Source organism: Chionomys nivalis, chromosome 15 (genome assembly GCF_950005125.1).
Source record: "Chionomys nivalis chromosome 15, mChiNiv1.1, whole genome shotgun sequence".
Taxonomy (NCBI): domain Eukaryota; kingdom Metazoa; phylum Chordata; class Mammalia; order Rodentia; family Cricetidae; genus Chionomys; species Chionomys nivalis.
Window position 1 is genome coordinate 12128885 of NC_080100.1, and position 24122 is coordinate 12153006.

General features: G+C 36.9%; 1 long non-coding RNA gene across 3 annotated transcripts in view; it reads left to right on the plus strand.

Annotated features, from left to right (window-relative positions):
* LOC130887365 (uncharacterized) overlaps positions 1–24122 on the plus strand; it is a 109950-nt gene that overhangs the window by 30038 nt on the left and 55790 nt on the right. The window contains exons 2-4 of one of the 3 annotated variants that reach the window (XR_009058372.1): positions 7186–7341; positions 9136–9517; positions 10682–10732. This is a non-coding gene — a long non-coding RNA (uncharacterized LOC130887365). Of the gene's footprint in view, positions 1–7185; positions 7848–9135; positions 9518–10681; positions 15621–24122 lie in introns of those variants that run through there. The other 2 variants (XR_009058371.1, XR_009058370.1) reach the window with 2 other exon arrangements.

A 24122-nucleotide genomic window follows, 5' to 3' on the forward strand; every position in this document is an offset into this window, starting at 1 on the left:
TTACCCCCTGAGCTGCATTGCTGGCCCTGTAGCTCTGTCATTCTTCTCCTTAGAAATTCTTTGCCTCCTTATTTTAGCAGAGCACAAGTTCTTGGTGGAACAAATGCACTTCTACTCATTGTTCCTCCCTACTTCTCTCAGTTTTGCTCTAGTCTTCTGGTGAGTCCTTCACACACTGGATTGGTTGAATTTCTATTCTTTTCTTTTTCTCTCATGCATTTCCTTTGACCAGTTTCCCCTTCCTCCAATCTCCCCAGGCAAGCTTGCCCCACCATCTCTCCTCTCCCAAGATCCACTCCTCCATTGAGAAAGAGAGAGAGAGAGGGGGAGAGAGACAGAGACAGAGAGACAGAGAGAGAGAGCCTCCAGAGGATAGCAACAGAACACAGCATAATGAGTTACAATAAGGCTAGGCACAAACACTCATATCTAGACTGGATGAAGCAACCCAGGAGGAGGAAAAGTTACCCAAGAGCAGTAAAACTTCTATAATATTCTTCTGGTTTATCTTTTTAACATGGTCTTAGTTAGATAGTATATATCCTTTAAAAACCATTGCCAATTGACCAAGGAAGAACTAAATCCTCTGAAAGCACTAAAGTTGAGTCTGATGTTCATCTCTTGCTGAAGAACAGAAATTGAGTAATTTCTGTCTCACTAAGCACAATTCATCATAATGTCCAATGTACTTACTTGTTTATCTAGAATTTTGACTCATATAATTTATCTTTTTAATTCTGAAATATTTAGTAAAACATTTTGTGGATAGCATAGATGAAATAAATGCTTATTAATGAGGGAATGAGTTTCACAAATTAGGAAATTAAATTTTGGAAGTTATATGTTTTATTTTATGAATTTCATTTTAATTATTCTTTTTTGAGAATGCAATATAGTTTGATAACTTCCCCAGTCTATTTCCTTCATCTGAATCTTCCCATATCCTTCCTTGGTCCTTTCAAATTCATGACCTCTATTTTCACTAGTTGTTTTCATATGCATATGTATAAATGAGGAGCCAAAATGCTTTGTTTCGGAAAACTTTGTTTTAGTTTTTGTCTGTTTTAGTTTTTGTCTTTAGATGGCGAAAGTGTTCATGTAAATATCATTTTCAGGTGAAGACCAATTCCTTAGAAATTAGTATTAGGCAAAAGTTAATGAATTACAATTTCTTAGGATATGCAGTCTCTGTGAGACAAAAGAAAGGAAATGGGGCAGTGAGGTAGGAACTAAAACATCACACATCCTGAGTTGGTCATCGTTTGTAATCAATGACAATGAAGGTTCAATTTGGCAGCACTGTTTCTGGACAGCCTGGACTATTCTCAAGCAAGGACTGGAGAAAACTAACTGGGATCTACTTATCTTTCCAGCCAGAATCATTTGAGAAGGTTTATTTCACTACTTCTAGATGGAATGAAATAATGTCAGTAGGGTTATAAGATATCCTAAATATCAGATTGAATATATGTGTCTGTCCTTCATAAGAATTTTTAGGTAGTGTAGTTGAGTCCTTGCCCAAGGACTCTACCAATTTGGTTTTTCTCTTCCCAAAGTATTTTGAGGACTAACATGAAAAAAAGAAGTACCACAATCCTGCAAAATGACATAAAATTAACAAATAAATTTATTGCTCAATATCTTGGATAGTAGGTCAAAGAAAAAACATTTTTTTGTAGAAATATCTTTTACTCTAGAACTGTGGTGGTTTGAATGAAAATAACCCTTATAGGTTCATATATCTGCCTGTTTAATCTCCAGTTGATGAAATGTTTGGAAGGATTAGGAGGTATGGAGGTATGTTCTTCTTGGAGAAGGTGTGCCACTGGCGGTGGGCTTTGAGGTTTTAAAAGCCCTTGCTAATGCCTAGTCTCTCTCTCTCTCTCTCTCTCTCTCTCTCTCTCTCTCTCTCTCTCTCTCTCTCTCCTGCTTGTAGATTAGGATGTGAAATTCTCATCTTCTGTTCCTGTGTGCCTCTATGCTCCCCACCATGATAATCATAGACTAACTCTGAAAATGTAGGCAAACCCCCACCCAAATGCTTTCTTTAATAAGAGCTGCCTTGGTCATGGTGGCTCTTCACAGCAATAGAACAGTAACTGAGACAAGTAAAATCTCATGGCATTGTCAGAAGCTCTCTTCTGTTCATGTGTGGTTGAGTCTCACAGCATTATCTACCAACTTCTGCTGCTCAGAGATACTGTAGATTATTTCATAGTCAGAAAACAAAAACAAACCATATGTAAAGTGGTGTAAGTGGGTCCTTTTCATTTCTTTGTCAGTGTTCCATGTTTAGGAGTTCTGTACACATTCCCAGGCTTTTCTATAGTATGTGTGGTATAACTGTTACTGTTTTGTGACTAGCTTTCTTGATGTTTACTCTTTACAACCCTCTTTCTTGTTTCTTCTTTCCTCACCTTTTTAGTTTTTTAAATGTTCTTTTCTTGTTGTAATTACAAACACTAGATAATGACTAGTCTATAATTTAACATTGAGCAAATTTGCACATTATCACTACAAAGATAGGTTAGGTCTTACAAATTACATTGAGTCTGATGTGGGATTCCCCTCTGTATGCTTCCTTTTCATTTAGACAGAAAAGGAGAGGTAATGTGGGATTCCCCTCTGTATGCTGTGAATACCACTGGTTAATAAAGAAACTGTTTTGAGTCTATAGCAGGGTACAACAGAAGTAGGTGGGAGAAACTAAACTGAATGCTGACAGAAAGAAGGCAGAGTCAGGAGAAGCCATGTAGCCTCGCCAGAGTCAGACACCAGATGGAACCCTGCCAGTAAGCCACTTTCATGTGGCGATAAACAGATGAATGGAAATGGGTTAAATTGAGATACATTGAGCTAGCCAATAAGAAGCTAGAGCTAATGGGCCAAGCAGTGATTTAATTAATCCAGTTTCTGAGTGGTTATTTCAGTTCTGAGCTGCCAAACAGTCAGGAACCAACAAGAGGCCTCCTACTACGTGAGTCAGTTGTCATTCTTTAAATGTTCAGGAATGCTGTCTCCTATTCAACCCTGTATTAAGTGCTTTGAACTTTGCTGGTTAATTCATAAAGTATTTCACTATATTTCTATTATAATTCTGGACACAGTAGGTCATTCTATGCCAGATATGACTGTTCACCTTCATTGTCAGCTTGACTGGATTTAGGATCACCATGGACATACATCTCTGGATGTGCCTCTGAGGGTGTTCCCAGAGACGGTTAACTGAAAAGGGAAGAGGTAACCTAGACTGTGGAGGGAACATTCATGGATTTTGTTCCCAGGCTGAACAAAAAGAAGAAGTTGAGCTGAGCACCAGCATTTATCTCTCTCTGGTTCCTGATTGTGAAATCAACATGGCTGGTGACTTTATGCTGTTGCTGATATGCCTTTCCCACCATGGTGAGTTGCACCTACAAAATGTGAACCCAGATAAACACATCCTTCACTCTGTAAGCTTCTTCTGTCATGTGCTTTGTCACAGCAATTTGAAAATAAATTACTATACTGGCCAATTCTGCAAATTGTTATTTTCATCTAGTTTTTCATAGTTAATGAGAAGTTTGTGAAATACTTGCTTTTATTGATTTCCATTTCCAAAGAGAGGACTTTAATACATTCAACTACTTGAATTTGTGCAAATAACAATCTATAAAGGAATTATAGAAGTTTCTTCAACTTTAAAAATAAATTATTTGGATCATAGAATAATTTGTTATAAAATATTTATTAAGTCTTCAAGAATAAAAGCATTTTTCTTGTTTCTGGCTATTATGTCATGATTACAAAGATCTCTGAAAATTAGGATATTAAAATCAGATTTTGTTTTACCTGTCTTTACTTTGTCACAATTTTATTTCCTGAGCATGTCGAAAGGCTAGATTTTAAGGTAATACTCTATTTTTTGTACTTATATGGTAAATACTCTATTTTTTGTACTTTTTATGGTATTCACTATTTATATGGTAAATACTTCATTTTTTACACTTATATGTCAGTTAGACTGCTCCTATTCTAACATGTAAAATAAAATCCCTGTTCTGTGCAGTGTGCAGAATGTTCAAAGCCTTTGCTCTTACCTCTCTTCCCCTCTTTCTGTCCTCTTTCTACTGATACATACTCATTCTTATCTTCATTATGACTGTAACTCCATATGATGCTTATGTTCTCACACAGTTCTTTCTTAGGCTTGTCTGGGGACCTGGATAAACAACACAGAACATGAGAATCAGTAAGAAACACAGGCTATGGCAAGCAAACAAAGAGGAGATGTTTCTACAAATTTTGAAAACCTATGAGAAATTACATGCAATGTTACAGGACACATTCAGACTAGGTTCTCCAGAAGAGAGCAGGTGATGACAGCCTTCTGTTTGAAGCTTTGATTCCTCATTGTCACACTGGAAGATCAGGTTCCAGGGCTGAGCACATGGATATTTTTTTCCTGAAACTATAATAGTGGATTGTATCACTTTATGAGGAATCTAGGATTGACTGGGGAATTATACCACATTAGAATGTGCAGGTATTGATTGGTAATAAATGCTTAAATTTTATTAAATGTCTTATTGTAGCATTGTATTTTCTCAGTTAGTTTGTAAGGAATTCAATTAAATCATCATCTTTCTTTAATATTAAACCATGGCTACATTATTGAAACAAATGAATACTATTTTGATACAATATTCTTTTACTTCTGTTTTAGTATCTGAGTCACCACTTATCTTTAGAACATAATTAAATCATTTACATGTATAGGCAGTGTTACTCTAGCACAGTTTTAAACCATCTTTATTGGGTATTAGAAGAACTTATAAACACAATTTAATAATCACAAGCATTTTTATACTGGCATCTTGATAGAGCAAAAAATGCACATCCTCTGGAAGGAGGAAAAATACGTTGTGATCTCATGATGTATTTCACTTCTTAGGATACTTTAAATTTTAGCGTGTGTATTTTTAAATTCCTATAATTCCATTGTGATCCACTTGTCATGGTACCCTGGCCTTGATTTATGGATGCCAGATGTTTCCACTCTAGTGGGAATGCTACCATTCTCCATACGATGTTGCATTAACCCTGTGACATTAGAGAACCATCACTCATTGCCTTTGTTTCAACTTCCTTTCAAGATATCGAGTGTCCCCCGGTGTCACATGATTTGACAACAGTGCCAGTTTTTAGGATGGATGGTACAGGCTTGTGTATCTTTACTGTTGACGACTTCCTCAATAAAGCTTCGGAATGAACATTTATATTAAGGGTTGTGTCTACAGTCAGTGTGTTTGACTTCCTTTATCTACTATAAAACAAAGTTGACTTGTTCTGGGAGTACATTTGGGCTGCATCAATGTTTTGTGTTTTGGTTGTTGTTTCTCATTGTGTCTTTTGTTTCTTTTGACCAGAGGAAGCATGGTTGCTGATGCTTTCAGAATCTTTCTTTTTTTGGCTGTGGTAGAATTGTTCAAGCTCTTTGACTTGTTCCCTCAGGTCCCAGGTGGCCCATCAATCCTTGATGGGGGACATTAGGAGTGTCTGTTTCTGGGTTGAATCTTGGCAGGGAAAGCTTCTCTGTAGAAATTAAAGTTTAGGATGTTTTATTTCTTTGCTGAGTCACTTTATACTTATGTATCTTGAGGCTGATTGTTAGCTTGGAAATTATTCATGCCTTTTCTCAGTTCCAAGACCAATAATCAAAGTCTGCCCTGGAAAATTCTCACTGTTCTTAGATAAAACTGAATTTAATCATAGAACAAATGGCGCTGTCAGCTGCCTTGTTCTTGAGATAATGCAAAATCCAACCAGAACTGTTATTCTCTCTTACAATCCGTGGACATATACATACGCATGTCTATATATGCATATGTATTAATATTATACTTGTTCTTTGGGAAAGAGTGGTTCTTCATTAGGTTCTGAAAAGAGTGATGTCTACTGATAAGTACCATGAAGACATTCTTTAGTTTCCCGTGATTTCGTGCCACATATCATTTTTGTTAGTATTTCTTCTCTCATTTTTAATCCACAAAATGTTTTTAGTGATTAGAGAAGTATTTTTAGAAAGTAGAGTGTAGTTAGATCAATTTTATTTCCTCACAAATTGTAACTTGAAATTAAGTTCATTTTGCAATCACTTTATATTTTTTTATGTTTTTTTTTTCCTTCAGTGTTTTCTTTATATGGAATTTGTATGATCAATTGATGGCCCTAATTCATTTTTCCTCTTTTAATGTAAATTCTAAGTTAAAGCTTTTGATGGATAGTAATTTATTTTTGTTTATGTGACAACACTCTATTTTGTCACGAAATTATTTTTCAATTTCCAGAAAGTTAGTTATCTGACAATATGTAAGTGAATTTTATATGCCTTGAATTGAAAATTTCTAGATTGTAAGGTTATAAACCTGGAATATAATTATCCTGAAAATGAATGCAGCTGTATTTTATTACTCTAAAAGGTCTACTTCAAGCTTGTTGTATATCAGATAAAACTTTGCTCCAGTTTCCACATTCAGGCATTACATCTTGTGGATGTGGCCACATGAAGTTAAAAAAAAATTAAGTCATTTGTCAGACACATAGTGAGACCACAGTAGAACCAAAATGGTCTTTTTAACGCTGTTAACACAGAACGAGCTCTATAAATTTAGGAGAGAAGGAAATGTAATCAGCAAATAATTTTCCAATCATTTAATCTGTGGTATATTACCAACATAGGAGAGAGGTGCAGCTGTAAGTAAGGCACGATTCTACAAGGTTTGCAATTATCTGGTTGAGGTAAGAGGCAATGAGGCTTCACAATTATCTACACCACTGAGCTCATTGACAGACAATAATCATTAGAAACAAGGAAAACAAGACTAGAAAGAGGCACAGTAAGCCCAGGCATATGTTGTCAGGACAGCAGTTTTATGATGTTGTAGAACAGGACTTGGCTGGGGTGGTTACTAATGAAAGCTTCCTGGAACAACCTGGAGGATTTGCTCTCCCCAGAAAGCGTTGACTTGTGTCCCAGTGGACGCCGTGGAGATCCTGATGGCTGATTGGCTCCAGGTTTTGTTTGAGGCATCTGGCAGCGATCCTACTTGTTTCTGTGTTTCTTTGACCCCTGGATGCCCTGCCCACCCCTGTGACCTAGGTCGTTACTAGGAACTGAACCTGCTGCTCTCTTTCTCTTTCCAGGACTGACTGTGCAAATTCCTCGTCTAAATTCTGCAGCGCCGGCAGTAAGCTCCAGCAGGCACATATGTAGGCAGAGCAAATGCAGGGTTATGTAACTGCCTGAACAGCTTGTGCCAGATTCAGCTCAGGCAGAAGCGTTCATTTGATACAAACCAGGTAAATGAGTCTTTTGATTTGAGTTCATACATTTTGATTCAATGTACAATAAAATAAAGACCCCTTGTTTCTGTTTTCTTAAGCATGTGACTTAATACTTGCACAGTCTTTGTATGAAATAAAATACATAACATATCATATAATCCATAACTCAGAGATCAGCTGTCTAAAACTTAGATGAAAATATGGAGAACCTGCTGTGGAGTGTTTCTGGATACAGCTCCACAGTCAGATGTAAGGTAGGATTAAAAGCGCAAATCTGCCTGTTGTGTTTGGATCCTTCCCAGTCACAGTTTTGGAAATCCCAGTGGACCCAATTAACTCTTTTCTCCAGGTCCCTGGGTTTAAATTGGGTCGCTTCTTTTTCGTCTTTCCTAACTGTTTTTCTTTCTCCCTGTCTCTCGTCCTTCCCCATTTCAAGTTGAATATATCCACTGTGGACAGCAGTTAAAAGGACCTCCATTTCCCAAAGAAATGAATTGGAAATAATGATCTTCAAGTAGGAAGTACGTCGCTGGTGGCACATTTGGAGATGCTGTAGCCTCTCCTTGCCTCAAGTTTGCTTTTTCTGCCTTATGGTTCCATTTGAAGATGTGAGCTCTTCCTGCTCCTGCTGGCTGTGCTTGCTGATTACTGCTGTTTCCTCACCAGGATGAATTCTCATCATAATAAATTCATCTCTCAGCCGGGCGGTGGTGGCGCACGCTTTTAATCCCAGCACTCGGGAGGCAGAGGCAGGCGGATCTCTGTGAGTTCGAGGCCAGCCTGGTCTACAAGAGCTAGTTCCAGGACAGGAACCAAAAAGCTACGGAGAAACCCTATCTCAAAAATCCAATAAATAAATAAATAAATATAAATAAATAAATAAATTCATCTCTCTGGAACAGTAAGCCAAAATAAACTCCTTCTATAAGCTGCTTTTGGTTATGGAGTTTTATCTCAACAACAGAAAAGTAACTAATACAGCCTAGAACTCATTATGTGCCCCAGGCTGGCTTTGAACTCGTGATCGTACTGCCTCTGCCTCCCTAGGAATTTACCACCTTACCAGTCTTTGCTGCTTTCTTCTTAAACACCACTAGAGATGCTTTGTAGAGAAATCTCTGTTCTTTAAGTGAAGCCGGTTACCTAATTACGGAGTTGATTGGCCGTTGGAAACAAAGCGCAAAGATCGTGAAGACTTTAAGCTTTATGGAATTTTTATTTTGTTCTCTTTTTTTGAGACAGAGTTTCTCTGTGTTACCTTGGCTGTCATGGAACTCATTTTGTAGACCAGGCTGCCCTTGAACTTGTAGAGATCTGCTTGCCTTTGCCTCCTGAATGCTGGGATTAAAGGTGTGTGCCAGCATTCCTGCCCAGCTGCTTTATGAAAGTTTAGTTGTTCTTTCTATGTGTCCCTTCCTAAACATGTGTTTCCAAGGTGTGGAGTGATGTTTGCTATGTTTTAAGCATTAGCCTAAGAATTGATGATGTTGGATAACTTGTAATGCTTTTACTTTTTGCCATTTTTTTTCTGTGATCAGGGTTGATAAAATCATTTGCCGAACTTTCGTCTGGCCACCCTACTATTACTGGTTTCTAAGATTTCTTTACAAACTTTGGGGACACAATCAAATGCATGGTTTGAAAACATTAACTTTGAGTTGTATTTTGCCTCCTTTTATTTAAAGTGTATTTTAAAAGCCAAAGCTTTCAATTTTGATATATCCTAATTACAGTATATGTAAAATGGTCCTTCTACTGTTTAAAAAATACTTTCTCATCATAAAATACCTCTTCTCACTTCTCTTCTAGGCATTGTGCAGTCTGAAATGCTAGAACTGGATTTGTGAACCATTTCAATTACCACAGAAAATAATTTAACATTTTTCTGATAATTCAATAATATATCTCTATCATATGATTGAATAATATCTCTTATAGATATAACTACTGCTCAAAACTTGCAGAGGAGCCTACAGATGAACACTTTATATCAGGATAGGCAAGAATTTTCTGTTTAGAACTTCATTAGCACAGCAAATAGCCTCAAAAATTGACAATTAAGGGTATATAAAATTAAAGCTTCTACACAACCCAAACAACTATGAACTGAGTGAACAGATGGTCCAGAGAATGGGAGAAAACCTGGTCCAACCAGTATGGAAATCAGTGTGGATCTTCACAGAATCTTAAGGTAAAATTGCTCTCCAACCCAACTATATCACTGCTCATTCCAGGACAAACCAACCACTGAGATACCTGCGTATTGCGTTTACTGTTGCTTTTTTTTTATAATAAGAGGAAATTATGTAACCTAAAAGTCTATCAAGATATAAACAGAGTATCGTTCGAGTCTTAAAGAAAAATAAAATTTGTAGGAAACTTAATGGATGGAAAATATTATATTTTAGTGAGGTATCCAAGGCTTAGAAAGTCAAGCACAGTTACATAAGAATGTGACTCCTAGCTTATAATTTTACATATATTTATTCATATTGTATCATGTGTAGAAACCAGGATGCACGGAAAGGCTCATAAAATCCTGGTGGTGCAAGAGGCTTTAATAAAGATGGTAAAGATGCTAACAGAACACATGTGATATGGACATGGAAGGTGGGATATGGGATAGAAGAGTAGATGCTGCGGGAGCTTCTTCCGCTCCTTCAGCCAATAGCCTTTAAGATACCAGCCCACTGGGGTGTGGTCTCTTATACTTTTAAAACGCTGAGGAAACCGGGCACTCTCTCTCTCTTGCTTCTGGCTCCCATTCTGGTGGATAGACTCTCTGTTTCCTGTTTGCGATGAGAGGACTGTTGTTTGGGATGGTGGGCTGTAAGTTTTTCCCCTTAAATAAATAACCCCTTTTATTATCCATAATTCTTAACTGGTGTGGGATAGTTTTGAAGCTTCAGGTACAAGAGAATAAGAGGTAGGAAGAGGGGACAAAGGAGAGGTAGAGAGAAAAGACTCAACCAAAGTAAGTATGTATGGAAATTGCACAAGAAAACTTGTTTTTCACATAATACTTAATAAAAAATGTACAAACTCACCTAGGGCACTATTAAAAGAAAGAAACTTTTCATCAAAGATGAAATAATTGTATTTTAGCAAGGAAAAATATGTTTGATATTTTATCTTATATTTTAAGCTTACGTTGGCTAGTGTAATTTTCACATTTTTGTTCTTTCTTTTCTCATAGAGAGTCATTCAGTGTTTATTAGTCTATATCTAGAATCTAGAATGCATCAAATTCAGCATTAACACATGCATTTTGTTTTTATAAAAATATTGATTTTATTATGTATTTATTTGGTCTCTCTCTGTGTGTGTGTGTTCACATATTCACGTATTCCTGAAGAAGCTGGAAGAGGATATCAGAGATTTTATGGAGCAAGAGTCACTGGCAATTGTGAGTCTTCCAGCATAGGTGCTAGAAATTGAACTCCAGAACTATGGGAGAAGAGTAAGCATTTTCCACTGCTGAACAATCACTTTCCATCCATAATATCTTCATTCCTAAAGATAACTTAATCAATCCAGTTCATTCATTCATATTTAATTTCTTTAACCTCTGAACTTAATTAGCTACTACTCTCTTATAGGATTCAGCTGCAATTAAAAACACATTTTTGAGTCTAAATCTAGGCTGTTAAAATAATGTTTTCAAGCTTTGATGATTTGTACACAACAGAATATTTCTCATAGTTTTGAAGGCTGTAGTTGCTTCTTGTATATTCACTTAACAGAATGATAAAAATGTCTGTAGTCTGTTTTCTATGGGTACTAATTTAGTGGCCTAATCACCTCTCACAGACTCCCAACTCTCAACAGCATCCTTAGGGATTAGGGTTCTAACTTGCATTTCAGGAGGAATAAACAATGCACAGTGGTTGGGGTTATAGGACCCTCAACCTCAGAAGTATTTACCAAGATTCTATGCTTGTGTCAATTCTACTCTTAATACTCTAAGAAAACTCATTCATAGAGAAACAGAGGCCACATGAAAATTGGAGGAATACTTCAGTATTGTGCAAGTTTCACAATCATATCTTAATATCATGTATTATAATTTGCCCTTTGTCTTCATTCTTTTACACAAACCTCCTATATAATATGCAGTGCTCCATGGTAGAGCAATCATCTGAGACTTAGGTTCCTATATATATCTCTTTCTCTGGGCTCACCACTTTTTCATGGGGTTTTATTGGTTTTCTGTCTAGTAGAGAAAGCAGGCCCTTAAACTGCGCATTCTTGCCAGGCTTTAGTACTGTTTGACCACATATAATTTATTATCACAAGAGACAAGTGTGATGTTGCCATGTGTCATATACTTCTTTGATTTATATAAGAAATAAATACTCTATTATATAGTATTGGCTTGAAAGATAGGTGTCATATTAGATGTTTTGTGGTGGTTTGAGTTACAAAATGTAGCAGGAAAAATTTGACTATTTATTTTTCTGCTTTACAAGATCTTACAAACAGCTGGACTCTATCCAGGCTGTTAGTAAGTGTTACTGTAAATATTAAAGAGTTCACAAATTTGTTGATTTTAATAATAATATCTATACATTTCTCTTGTGATGAGAAAACCAAGGAGGACTTGAGATGATTTAATAATTCTGTGGTAATAATCACATCAGTAAGCAGCCTAGCAATCAAGAGTAGCTAACAATTAACTCTGACCAGAAAGATCCCCACAGGCATGAGGATTCTGTATTTACAGTAACAGTTGCAGCTTCTCAGTTCCCTGAGGATTTAAATTTCTGAGTTCTAGAATATCTAGCTTTGTGGACCATTTCCACACCTGAAGCTTTTGTTTGTAGAAGATCCTACTCCTCTTCTGTGCTTAAATACACCACATTCTTTACCCTCCAAGACAAGATATCCTTTATTTGACCCTGGATTTGGGATCATAAAATTCTTCGTGGAAACATGATGCTTCCTCTTGCAGCAACTGAGTTTATTTTGATCTGTAAATCCAAACTTTTCAGTCTTTAGAAAGATATAACTGAATTACCTTTTCAGATAGAAATTATAGTTCCCATAAACAAAGTCATCATTCTCAGATGGAACCTGTAAATAAAAGAAAGAAGTGGGGGTCAGAACACTCAAATTGTGTCCTTTTCAGAACCACCCAAGATTTGGTGAAGATGAGAAGGTTTCTGAAGATCTAAACATAGGGGGTACCTAAGAATTGTCTAGGTTTTGAGAAACAGCAACTTCTCAAGTGTCCCCATTGTGTACTGAGAGCTATTGATTGTGCAAGATTTTCTTTCCATCCAACGTACTTGTCACCCATCACTTTGACATGTTCAAGGTTGGAGGTTGCCTCTTGGATAAAGACATATTGTGGATTGAGGTACTTACCTGGACAAAGAATCCTCTTCTGCAAATCCTGCCTTTTATCTAAACAGGTAGAGAACCACCACTGTTACTTTTAGTGAAAATATCATCGGCTATGTGCATGTATATTGCTCTCCTTGACAAGTTGAGATGAAGCTCTCACTGGAAGCTATTGAGAAAAGGGAGAAAAGAAGGTCATAAAATTATGAGAGGGAGACCAGGTACAGATCTATCTATTGATGAGAGATTCTTTTCAGAGTGGATAGATTTTGAGTAAAAGGATACATAATTGAGTATATTTTAAGTTTTAGTAGTTGTCTCTATAAAATCCTGCTGTGATATATTAACTATTCAATAAAAGTCCATTATTAAAGAATGTTTGCTGAGAAAGGTGTTTGCTCAAAGTTAAGATAAAAAAAATGAGGCAAAGTACAGTTTCTGGAGGAGAAATAATGAGTTGGAAAAACCAGGAAACACAAAGGTCTCTGCTAGAAGCTGTAGATAATTAGGGGGAATTTAATCCTTAACCAACTCTTGTTCTTGGCCCCGAGTCATTTACTTTTACATTTAAATTCAGATGGCTTTGAGACATAAAGACAATCATCCAGGCTGAGACAGCAAAAACAAATCTGACAGAAATTATGAATGTGAGCCTCTTTCCTAAATTACTAAAGAAACATTATTTATTACCATTAGCAAGACAGCTGAGGAGGAGACCCCAGGCTCCATCACCCTCTTTGAAAACAATAGCTATAAATGAACTCAGGAGTACAAACAAAAATCTCAATCAACAACAAAATTAAAAAGAGAAATATGGAAGGATAAGGAGTGTGTTTTGTCCTGCCGTTATCATCACACCAGCAGTAGGTGACATCCAGAGAGACATCCCAGCCTACAGTCATCCTTTCACAGGAGAAGGAGCTGGTACCCAGCACATACAGCCTTTCAGAACGAGAGTGTTTTGAGCATCTTTCCTTTTATTACTCTCCGATTCTAGGTGATGTCAGAATAATTGCCAAGTCTGGAGTTGGAGAGATGGCAGTAGAAGAGGTGCAGGAACTATCAGCATCAGTGATGTTATGGCTATCGTGACGCTTTGGGGGGACTGGATTTTCAGGGGTCACAAATACTTCCACTGCAGAAGATTCACAGCAGCCGTGTAACATGTCTCAAAGCATTTGCCTCCAAGGAGCCTATAATATCCATATTATATTTTGAGTAAGGGATTTTCCTTAAGGACCATTTACTAAGGGCTGTTTTACCAACCTGTTATGCAGTGGTACAGCCTTTAGGAAGTGGCCACATACTACATCCCAGACACCATTACCAGATCTAGTACTACCATAGAGGTGTCTATGACCCAGGCCTGGCACCAACAGTGAACTCATTGGCCGCAGTTTCCTCCTGTGGGAAAACAGAGGGAAAGATGAAAAGCTTTGTCCTCTGTGTTCCTGAAGAGTTTCAGCTGTATCATAAACTACATCTTGCCTCCACTCTTTGCTTCTAAGGTCTCCCAGTCTTTGCTGATTTTAATTGTGGCATAAAGCTATATGGGGATAACACTGTATCCTTTTAGGAACAAGGCTGAATGCAGGCACTTAGCTGGCAACCTTTGTTTCCTCCATTGAAACAAGTTCATGAGGCCTTGAGTTTGGTCCTAGTATGCAAACACTAATATCAGTATATAAGGAACATGAAGATTTAAGGGGATTTGGTACTACCCAATGGAAACAATAATTTTACAGAATTATATAACCACCTTCTCTTCAAAACTTCATATCCCTTTTTTTGTATAACACAATGAGCTCAATTATTATTGCCTGAATGTGCACACATTAGGGTCATCCACTGGAGCATGGGCAGCCTGTGAAAGGCTACTTCCTATTTTTATTATTAATATAACACTTCTCCATTTATCATTTGCTAAAGTAAAGGAGTTTTTAGAAATAGTTCTGTTCCTCAAATAACTTTGTTGAAAGAAAAATTCCCTATTTTAGGACTTATTTTCCCCTCTTCTCATCTATAAATTCTTATTGTTTCAAATTTCACAGCCACTTTCAAATTTGGCTGGACAAATTAGGCTTATTTTATTGACATTTTATGCTGTCAGCTTTGGTTTAGTTTTTCTTAGCCTTACTAATTCATGCACCTCTAACACTTGTACCTTTTAATGTTCTTTCTTTAAAGTTTCTGAGATGATAATATAATTATGGCATTTCTCTCTTCCCTTACCTCTCCCAACCCTTCTGTGTAACTCTCTGTGTTCTGTTTGAAATTCATAGCCTTTTTTTCATTAACTATAATTGCATGCACATACATATTTAATGGGTGCAGTGATTTAATATATATTTAATTGCATTTAGATTGACATTCTTGTGAATAACTTGTTCAGTCTGTATAATGATGTTTGTACGTATGTTTTCAGGGCTAACCATTTGGTAGTGGATAGCCAGTCTGTGTGTTCTCCCTTGGGGAAGAGGATTTCTCGGTTCTCAGCATTCCTTAGTCCTCTGTAGTTCTTTGTATAGGGTTGAGACTTCATAGAAGTTTTCTTGCCTACTTTGGCAAATCTATGGGTGTGATACTTGTGGATATCTCTCCAGTTATCTTTGTAGGTTTAAGTTTTCAAATGATATTTTTAATGTTACTCACTGAGGTTGAGGGAGAGAACCAAAATGAGTACACATATGTTTTGTAAAATCTTTACCTGGACATTGTTGTATGCATAGTATATTTTAATATTTGTGAAATGCAATGACATACTTTATACTCAAAAGCATATATTTTATCAATAAGCTGCACAGGGAAAGTTTTGGATATCAATATCACAATAGCTGAAATGCTTGTCTTACTTCAATAAATTCAATAAATAAATTGATTTAAAGTAGTCTCAGTGATTTATTAGAGTCCCAGTCATCCTAGATGGAATGTAATCATGGGAGGCATTAACTTCTGTACTTAGGAGCAAGCATAAATCTTTTCATAAGGAGGTAATTAAAATTCAGTATGTGAATTGCAAATATTATGAGACATTTGTATATTTCCATTGTTGGAGATCTGAGCAATTAATGACAAACCTGCAAGTGCTTCTACACAGCTAAAACACATAGTCTAATGCTAAGGCTTAGGTATGAGAAAAACCAGATAAACAGGACTCTGCTCATGCACAGTGCTGTAGGAATTTCTACTGCCAGTAGCCTTTAAGTTACCAGTACACTTGGGCATAGCCTCTTATACTATATATGCCAATATAAAGTGCATATCCAGTCTCTTCTGGCTGCGGGATTCAGTTGCTGTTCCCTTTTCCAGCAGAGAATTGTGATCTGTGAGTCTACCCCTAAATAAAGAACTCTCTATTATATTCAATTCTGAGTTAGTTTGGGATTTTTTTTAAGCGTCCTTCTTCAGCCCAATCTAGGACCCTATGGTACAATTATGATCTCACAGAGCTGCAATTTAACTTCTCGTTACTAGCAGTCTCATCAAATACATTGCAAAGTGAGGCCTCATGGTACAGCGATGTTAGCCAAGATTCTTGGGAGGATAAGCAGGATGTCCACGAGTTTAAGGCCTGTTTGAATGAATTAAAGGCCAACCTGTTAAACTTACTGAAATGTCTCAAAAGAAAAGAAAAGGAAAGAAAATGAAAAAAGAAGGCAGGTGAGTGAGGGAAGACTGAGGTTTTACCTCAGTACAAAAACACTTGCTAGTGCACATCAAGTCCTTGGATTTGGTCTCAACAAATAGCAAAATCAAAACCTATAACTCTTTAAAAATAAATAAAACCTCACATAAATATTAGGCGTAGATATGGAAATTAGATCAAGTTTTTGAGTCCTTTTTTACTAAACATAAATTGTAGTCCCACAGCCAAATCTTAGGTGGAGCTTGGGGAGTCCTGAAGAGGAGAGGAAGGAAGGATCAAAGAAGACAGGGACATCACGAGAACTGAGCCCACAGAATCAACTGACCAGGACTCATGGGAGCTCACAGAGATCAGCAGTCCTGCAGAGGGGCTAACCAAGGTCCTCTACACATATGTTATGGATGAATAGCTTGGTGTTCTTGTAGGATCATAACAGTGGGAGCTGGGGCAATCTCTGAGTTTTTTGCCTTCTTGTGGGACCTTGTTCCTCCTATTGTGTTGCCTCGTTCAGTATTGGTGTGATGGTGTGTGCCTGGTCTCATTGTAGTATGTTATGCCATGTTTCATGGATGTCTGTGGGAGGCCTTCTTTTTCCTGAGCTAAAGTGTAGTTATGGTGGGTCTGGGGGAGAAGAGAGGTAGGGAGGGGAGACTGGGGGACGTGAGGGAGTGGAAATTGTAGTCGGGAACTAATATATCAGAGAATAAAAATGAATAAATACAAACCCCCATAAATTGTACAGTTGAAACCTATTTGTTTCAACCTTACACACAGCTTTAAAGTTTAATTTCTCATATATTATGGATAACAGATTTTATTTATTTATTTATTTATTAAAGATTTCTGCCTCCTCCCCACCACCGCCTCCCATTTCCCTCCCCCTCTCCCAATCAAATCCCCCTCCCTCAGCAGCCCAAAGAGCAGTCAGGGTTCCCTGCCCTGTGGGAAGTCCAAGGACCTCCCACCTCCTTCCAGGTCTAGTAAGGTGAGCATACAAACAGCCTAGGCTCCCACAAAGCCAGTACGTGCAGTAGGATCAAAACCCAGTGCCATTGTTCTTGAGTTCTCAGTAGTCCTCATTGTCCGCTATGTTCAGCGAGTCTGGTTTTTTTCCCATGCTTTTTCAGACCCAGGCCAGCTGGCCTTGGTGAGTTCCCGATAAAACATCCGAGATTTTAGTTCTTAGTACAGAAGAAAGATTATTTTTCTTCTCTTAGTAAAGATGGTGTTTGACTTGAGACTGAATCTGTATGGTAAGGTAAAATGAGGACCTTTTTCTCACTTGAACTATCCCTTTGAATCTGGTAACAAAGTAAAGCAAGATTAAATGAGTCTTGATCTCTATCATTTCCCATGCTTCTTCATTCAGCATTACATTAAGATGTAATGACCTTTTTAAAAACCACCAATCATTATTTAATTACATATCAACTGCAAGCAAGCCTTATGCCAGCAAAGGCATAAAATGAATAAGCTAGTACACCAGAGACACTTTACAGCTTTCCTAAGGAAGGGCCTGGCACTGTGCTAAAATGCAAAACACCCCAACTGCAATTTAATTAAGACTGCTGCCGACTTCACTGTGTCTATTTCTCTGTCACACTTACCACAGGCAGATAGTTCCTGCAGTTTTGGCTCATAGATAAGGGTAAGTGAGATAGCATCTCCATTGCTGTGTGTTCAGAAGGATATATCAATCCTCTTTTGTGTGTGTGTGTGTGTGTGTGTATGTATTTATGCATAGCTGTCATCTATTTCAGAAAGCCATTTCTTTTATCACAAAGTAATTGATATTTATGGGATACAAAGAAAAAATATTTTTAAATATACAGAACAAAAAGTGAATCTTTTGGAAATGTGTCTAATCATTGAGTGAGTATAACTTGAAGAACACTATTTAACTTTCACTGAGCTAAAGGAAACACAAAAGCTTCCTTCAAAACTAGACTGAACAGCACAAGCATAAGACAGACATGGGTGGAAGTCACATGCAATATATTTAAAGGGAACTAGGATTTTAGGGCACAAATGTGAGGTAGTTTTACATGCATCAATATTGTTCATGTATGAAGAAATAGTGCTTCATGTGTCTCAAAACATTAGATTCTGCAGATTTGTTGAAGGTTCCCTGCTAAGATCTGATCATTCAGTGTGAAACTGTGGATAAATTGCAAACTAAGCTAAATGGCCTGAAGTAGTCCAACAGAGTTTACTATTCAGTCTGAATTCAGAACCACACTGCTGTAGCTTGTGACCTTAAGTAGCTTGGTCTGAGAATGCTAACTAAAGACTTCTTCCAAAGTAATGCAAAGCCATGGTCTTTACACAATTATAAGATTGATCTTGATAATCGTATCATTTAGCTATTAAGAAGAAAGCCGAGAAGATACTAAATCAACTCAAGAAATACAAAAGGCATTTTTTTATAGGCATCTGTCTAATCACTGAAAGAACGCAAATAGACATAACTCTGCTAGCCACCTTCATTTACAGTGTGGGCAGAGAACTGATAGACACTCTTATTCTTATTTCAACAGGAAGCAGTTACTGGCTATGGCTTTCAGTTGTGAATAATGTTTACAGTTATAAAATAGGTCCCAAAGAGTCAAAGTGTGATAACCCAGAAGTGTAATTCAGGTCATGGTTATCAAACATTTTATGTAAAGAACACAGCTAGATAGAACATATTTTAAGTACTTTAGCTAATACTGTTGGCTTCATAAATAGCCATTGTAGAGCTGAAATAGTCAGAAATAGTAAAATTGGAGACTATGGTTGTATTTGGATAGAATTATTCATACAATTTAGGGTAAACTGGACGTGGCTAGAGGCCATGGTTTGCCACATCCTGCACTGGAATGTGAATCCACTGAAGCACAGAATTTATTGGAAAGGAAAAAATCCTAAATTAAATAAGCAAAAGGCACTTACTGTGGATTGCTGTCTTCCTGACATCTCAGGGCTCTTGAACTCATGAATTCACAGCAGCTGTGGCTACCTGCCAGGAAGGAAGCATCTTTCTCTAATGGCGTGCCTACTGGTAGAATTCTCACATGATGGTGAGTGGCCCTATCCACATGAGCCACATAAAGTGGACTTAGTGAAATATTCCTCTTTCCAAAGATGTGTGATGTAGGTGGGTCTACTATCTATCTGTTGCTTTCGTTGGTTAATTAATAAAGAAAGCTGCTTGGCCTGATAGGTTGGAACATAGGTAGGCAGGGAAGACAGAACAGAATGCTGGGAGAAAGAAGGCAGTGAGACAGAGGCCATAGCTCTCCTCTCTGAGATGGACACAAGCTAGAATCCTCCTGGTAAGCCACCACCTCATGGTGCTACAGACATTATTAGAAATGGGTCAATCAAGATGTGAGAATTAGCCAATAAGAGGCTAGGCGGTGTTTAAAAGAATCCAATTTGTGTGTTGTTATTTTGTATATAAAGCTAGCCTGCAGGAGCTGGGCGGGAATGCAGCCCACTGCTCCATACTACAGATGTGAACTTAAAAGGGGGATGTGTGAGATGGCCTTTGGGAGTCATTTTTTATTCACCCCCATAATATATATATATTTCTCAAAGAATAAAAATTATAATAAGGTAAAAATCTCAAGGGAATGGATTCATACATTAAATTAATAGTGTCAATGACAGAGACAAAATAAAATAATAACAGGAATTAACAAATGACATTGGCTGCTGATTGATGCCAGTGGCAATTGATGTGAATCCAGATTCTAGAATGGGGACAACTAAGAAAGCATAAGGAATATAGAAGATGTAGCAATGCACTGGTATCGCATCATTAAAGCCATATTCTCAGAGATGATAAGCTCTAGTGGACAATAAACAGGGGGATAAATGCATGCCCTTCTGATATGTTACTTAGGGAATTAAAATAAAAACATAATAAGAAATTCACTTTCTTAAAAATGGAAACATACACTTGTTTCTTCTTTAGAATCAATCATCCAGTATCACTTAAAATGAAGTGAGGAAAAAATACCTGTGGAAATAGCAAGAGAGACATCCTTTATACAATTCTCATATCCATACAATAAGATACTTTGTGCCTTGCTGGAGGAGGATGTATATCACAGGGGGTTGGTGTTGGTGTTTCAAAAACCTTCCAGCATTCCCAGCGGGAACTCTGCTTTCTGATAGTGGTTTAAGGTTTGAGCACTCAGCTTGCTGTTTTAGCCACCATGCATCGCTGCTGCTCTGTATCCCTGCTGTGGGGGTGAAGGCCACCTCTCTTATCCCTCTGGAAGCATAAGCTCAAATAAACCCTTTCTTTTGTAAACTGATTTGGTCACGATGTTTCATCAGTGCAGTAAAAGTACAGGTGACTTAGGATGTAACTCAACGGTAGTGAACTAGATTAGCATAAGCAACGCCTTATGTTTGGTGCAGAGTACTGAAAACTGAAGAAAACCCAAAGCTGTGTACTAGAAGAAAGCATGCACTGGAAGAAGGTGTGTACTAGAAGAAGGGTGTGGAAAGAGAAGTCAAGTGTAAACTAAAATGTCTTACTCAGAATTTTCCTCTTATTTAGGTAATGACACACCTGAAACCTTGATGTGGGATTCCCCTCTGTCTGCTATTAATATGTTTTTATTACCATTGGTTAAGAAAGAAGTCACTTTGGCCTATGGCAAGGCAGAAAATAGCCAGACTGGAAGAGATATAGAGAGAGACAGTAGGCAGAGTCAAGGAGTCTCCATGTAACTGCCAAAGGAGAAAGATGCTGGAAACTTGCCAGGAGACCACAGCCTTGTGATAATACATAGTTTAATGAAAATGGGTTAATTTAAGATGTAAGTGCTAGCTAAAAATATGCCTGAGCTATTGGCCAAACAGTATTGTAACTGATACAGATTCTGTGTGATTATTCAAGTCTGAGCAGTCAAGAATGAAGACCCATCTCTGCTAACAAAACCCAGTTTCAGCATGCAGCCATCTTTCACAAAACTAAGAAGCTGTTAATACCTTTAAGATAAACTGATATTCAGAATCATAGGCTATTTTCTAGTTTCATTCAGATTCTTAAATCAATTCAGACTGAATTCTTCCCTCAGTTTCCATGGTTCTATCATTGAAATTTAAAGAGATTTGCACTAAGACATTGCCTAACAATGGTGACTAGGCCCACATACCCCTTTGTAGCTGTCTTTGGAAGTCTTCTGGAAATATATCCATCTACTTAGTCTACTGTTGTACCAGGGCTCCTGATGAGACGCTAGTTCAGCTAGTGAGAGATTAGCCTCCTAATTAACAAACAAATGCTTCTGTATGTTGTGACTTTACCCAACAAAACCAACAATGACAGCAATAGCTTAATGGAAAGACAGATCTCAGAATCGAAGCCTGAGGTGTACTGTGTACAGAAATCAAGGAAAGCCATACTACAGTCCTTTCCAGTCAGGGTATGTGGTCCAGCTGAGTTAAGGTTGTAGACAGAAAATGAGTGACCAGCACACTAGGTTTCCCCATAACTGACTGGATTCAGCAGTTATAGTTTAGTGTGAGTTTATTTGTCATTTTATGGACATTGCCTTATTAGTTATATATCTTTCATGTTATCAAATACTTTAATACCAAAATTATTTTTCTCAAACTTTAATGGATTTTTAAAAGGGATCTGGCCCTTGTAGAATTGAGATGATGTGGAGATCTTAATGTTTGGCTATTTGCAAATGATTTCATTAACACTTTCATGTCAATCAAATTAAAATAACAATGATTTTATACATATTTATATATTTGTATTTGTTCCAGTAAAGGCCTTGTAAAAAATACCAATTTTGAATGATAAGACCAAGTAAATGTTTTATTAGACATTTAAATGTAAATCTGAAGACAATGACATTGGAAAGTAGATTTAATGAGTAAATGTTAAATTTATCTCTTATTTGCTATAAAATTGTATTTCTAATTGCTTTCTTAGCAAAGAGGTTATGATTCATTAACATTCTTTATCTGAGGCTGCTAGACTGACAAGATAATGAATTTCAGCTAATAAGGTGATTGATGGTTGATGGTGGGCTTTGAATATCTTTCCCTAAAGTTATACTACAGAGACTCAGCTACAGATAATAATCAGCCCCAGCTGTAACACTGAATAATGTGGTTTGCTCAATTGAGCATGCTAAGGTATTGAACTGATTACAGGTAAATCACCTTTGTGTCCTTAGCTTTCTTGGCTACCTTGCTGGTTAATACAAAAACTGAAATTTATGACATTACCTCAAATTCAGGTAATAATTCCCTTTTAGTCTAACAGAGCATAGAAGCTTTTATTCTCATATTCTTTGCTAAACATGTCCCCTAAAGCTTATATTAAAAATAAGAGTGAGAGACTGCTAAGGCTGCAACTCAGCAACCTCTGCATTTTATAACTTAAGTTTAAATAGGATTATGATGATCTTCTGTGATTTCATTGCTATTTATCAAAATTAACATTGCATGTCTTTGACTTAGAATTTTTATTATATAGCTTTCCTTAAGAAGTATTTTGAAATACTCATTGAACTGAAACATCTAGTAGCAAAATACCCAGAGTCTCAGGATTATGAATTGGCTTTTTTATTTAGAAAAAAAAATTACTAACTTTTAAATTTTGCTTTCTGTATAATCCAACTGGGTCATGAACGGAATTCTGAAGTCTCTTTTGAAATGATTGTGAGCTAGAAATTACAAAAAAATCAGGAGAGACTTTTCTGGCATAAGTGAAATGAGAATCTATGTGTGTTTTGCTAATTCAATCTTTTATTTTTCAGATGCTCATATATAGTGTAACAAAATTTATTCTGAAGTATTAAAATAAATTATAAAACTTAAAGAAAATAAAAGTATGTCAGGGCTGGAAAGATGGCTCAGCAGTTAAGAGCACTGACTGCTCTTCCAGAGGACCTGGGTTCAATTCCCAGCACCCACATGGTGGCTCACAACTGTCTGTAACTCCAAGATTTGACACCCTCACATAGATATGTAGTAAGAGACTGCTTGTTCATTTCCGGCTGCCCATAATTGAAACAATCATTCAGAAACTATATTATTTGCAATACTGTTTGGACAATAGTTTAAGCGTATTACTAGATAGTTCTTATATCTTAAATTAACCCATATCTATTATTATATATTTTACCATGGGGCTTGTGGCCTACTGACAAAATCATGGCTTCTCCCTGACTCTGCCTTCTTTCTCCCAGAATTTAGTTTCGTTTTTATGCCTAGCTCTATTCTGCCCCATCACAGGCCAAAGTAGCTTCTTTATTCATTAACCAATAAGAGCAATACATATACATTAGAACTTTCCACAGGATAGACATACATGTAGGCAAAACACAAATAGAAATAAAAATAAATAAAATTAAAAAAATAAAAGTATGTTATTGGTCATTTGGGTTAATAAAATTGTTTTAATAATAATAATAGATGATATTTTTAAAAAATGCTTCTGGCTGTAACAGATATTCAAAAGATCATTTTCTCTGTTGGCTCTTTCTGTAGAATATTGAACATTAAAAGGCTGTAAGGACCAGCTATTAGTTAGAATGAAAAAAGTGGGGTTTACAATTCAGACTTTCTGTAAGATGATGGGTATACTAATGAGTTGAGTAGTGACTTTTTTTAGTAAGTTTATTCATATGTTGATATTATGATATGATATACCTAAGTCTTATTCGTATGTTGATATGATACATCTACCTAACTCCCGAGGCAACAAAAATATATGCACTAAAATCGTCACCTTTAGTCCGTTGTAGCCCAAAGTAGATGCAACCCACAAAAAATCCTCAGGGAAATG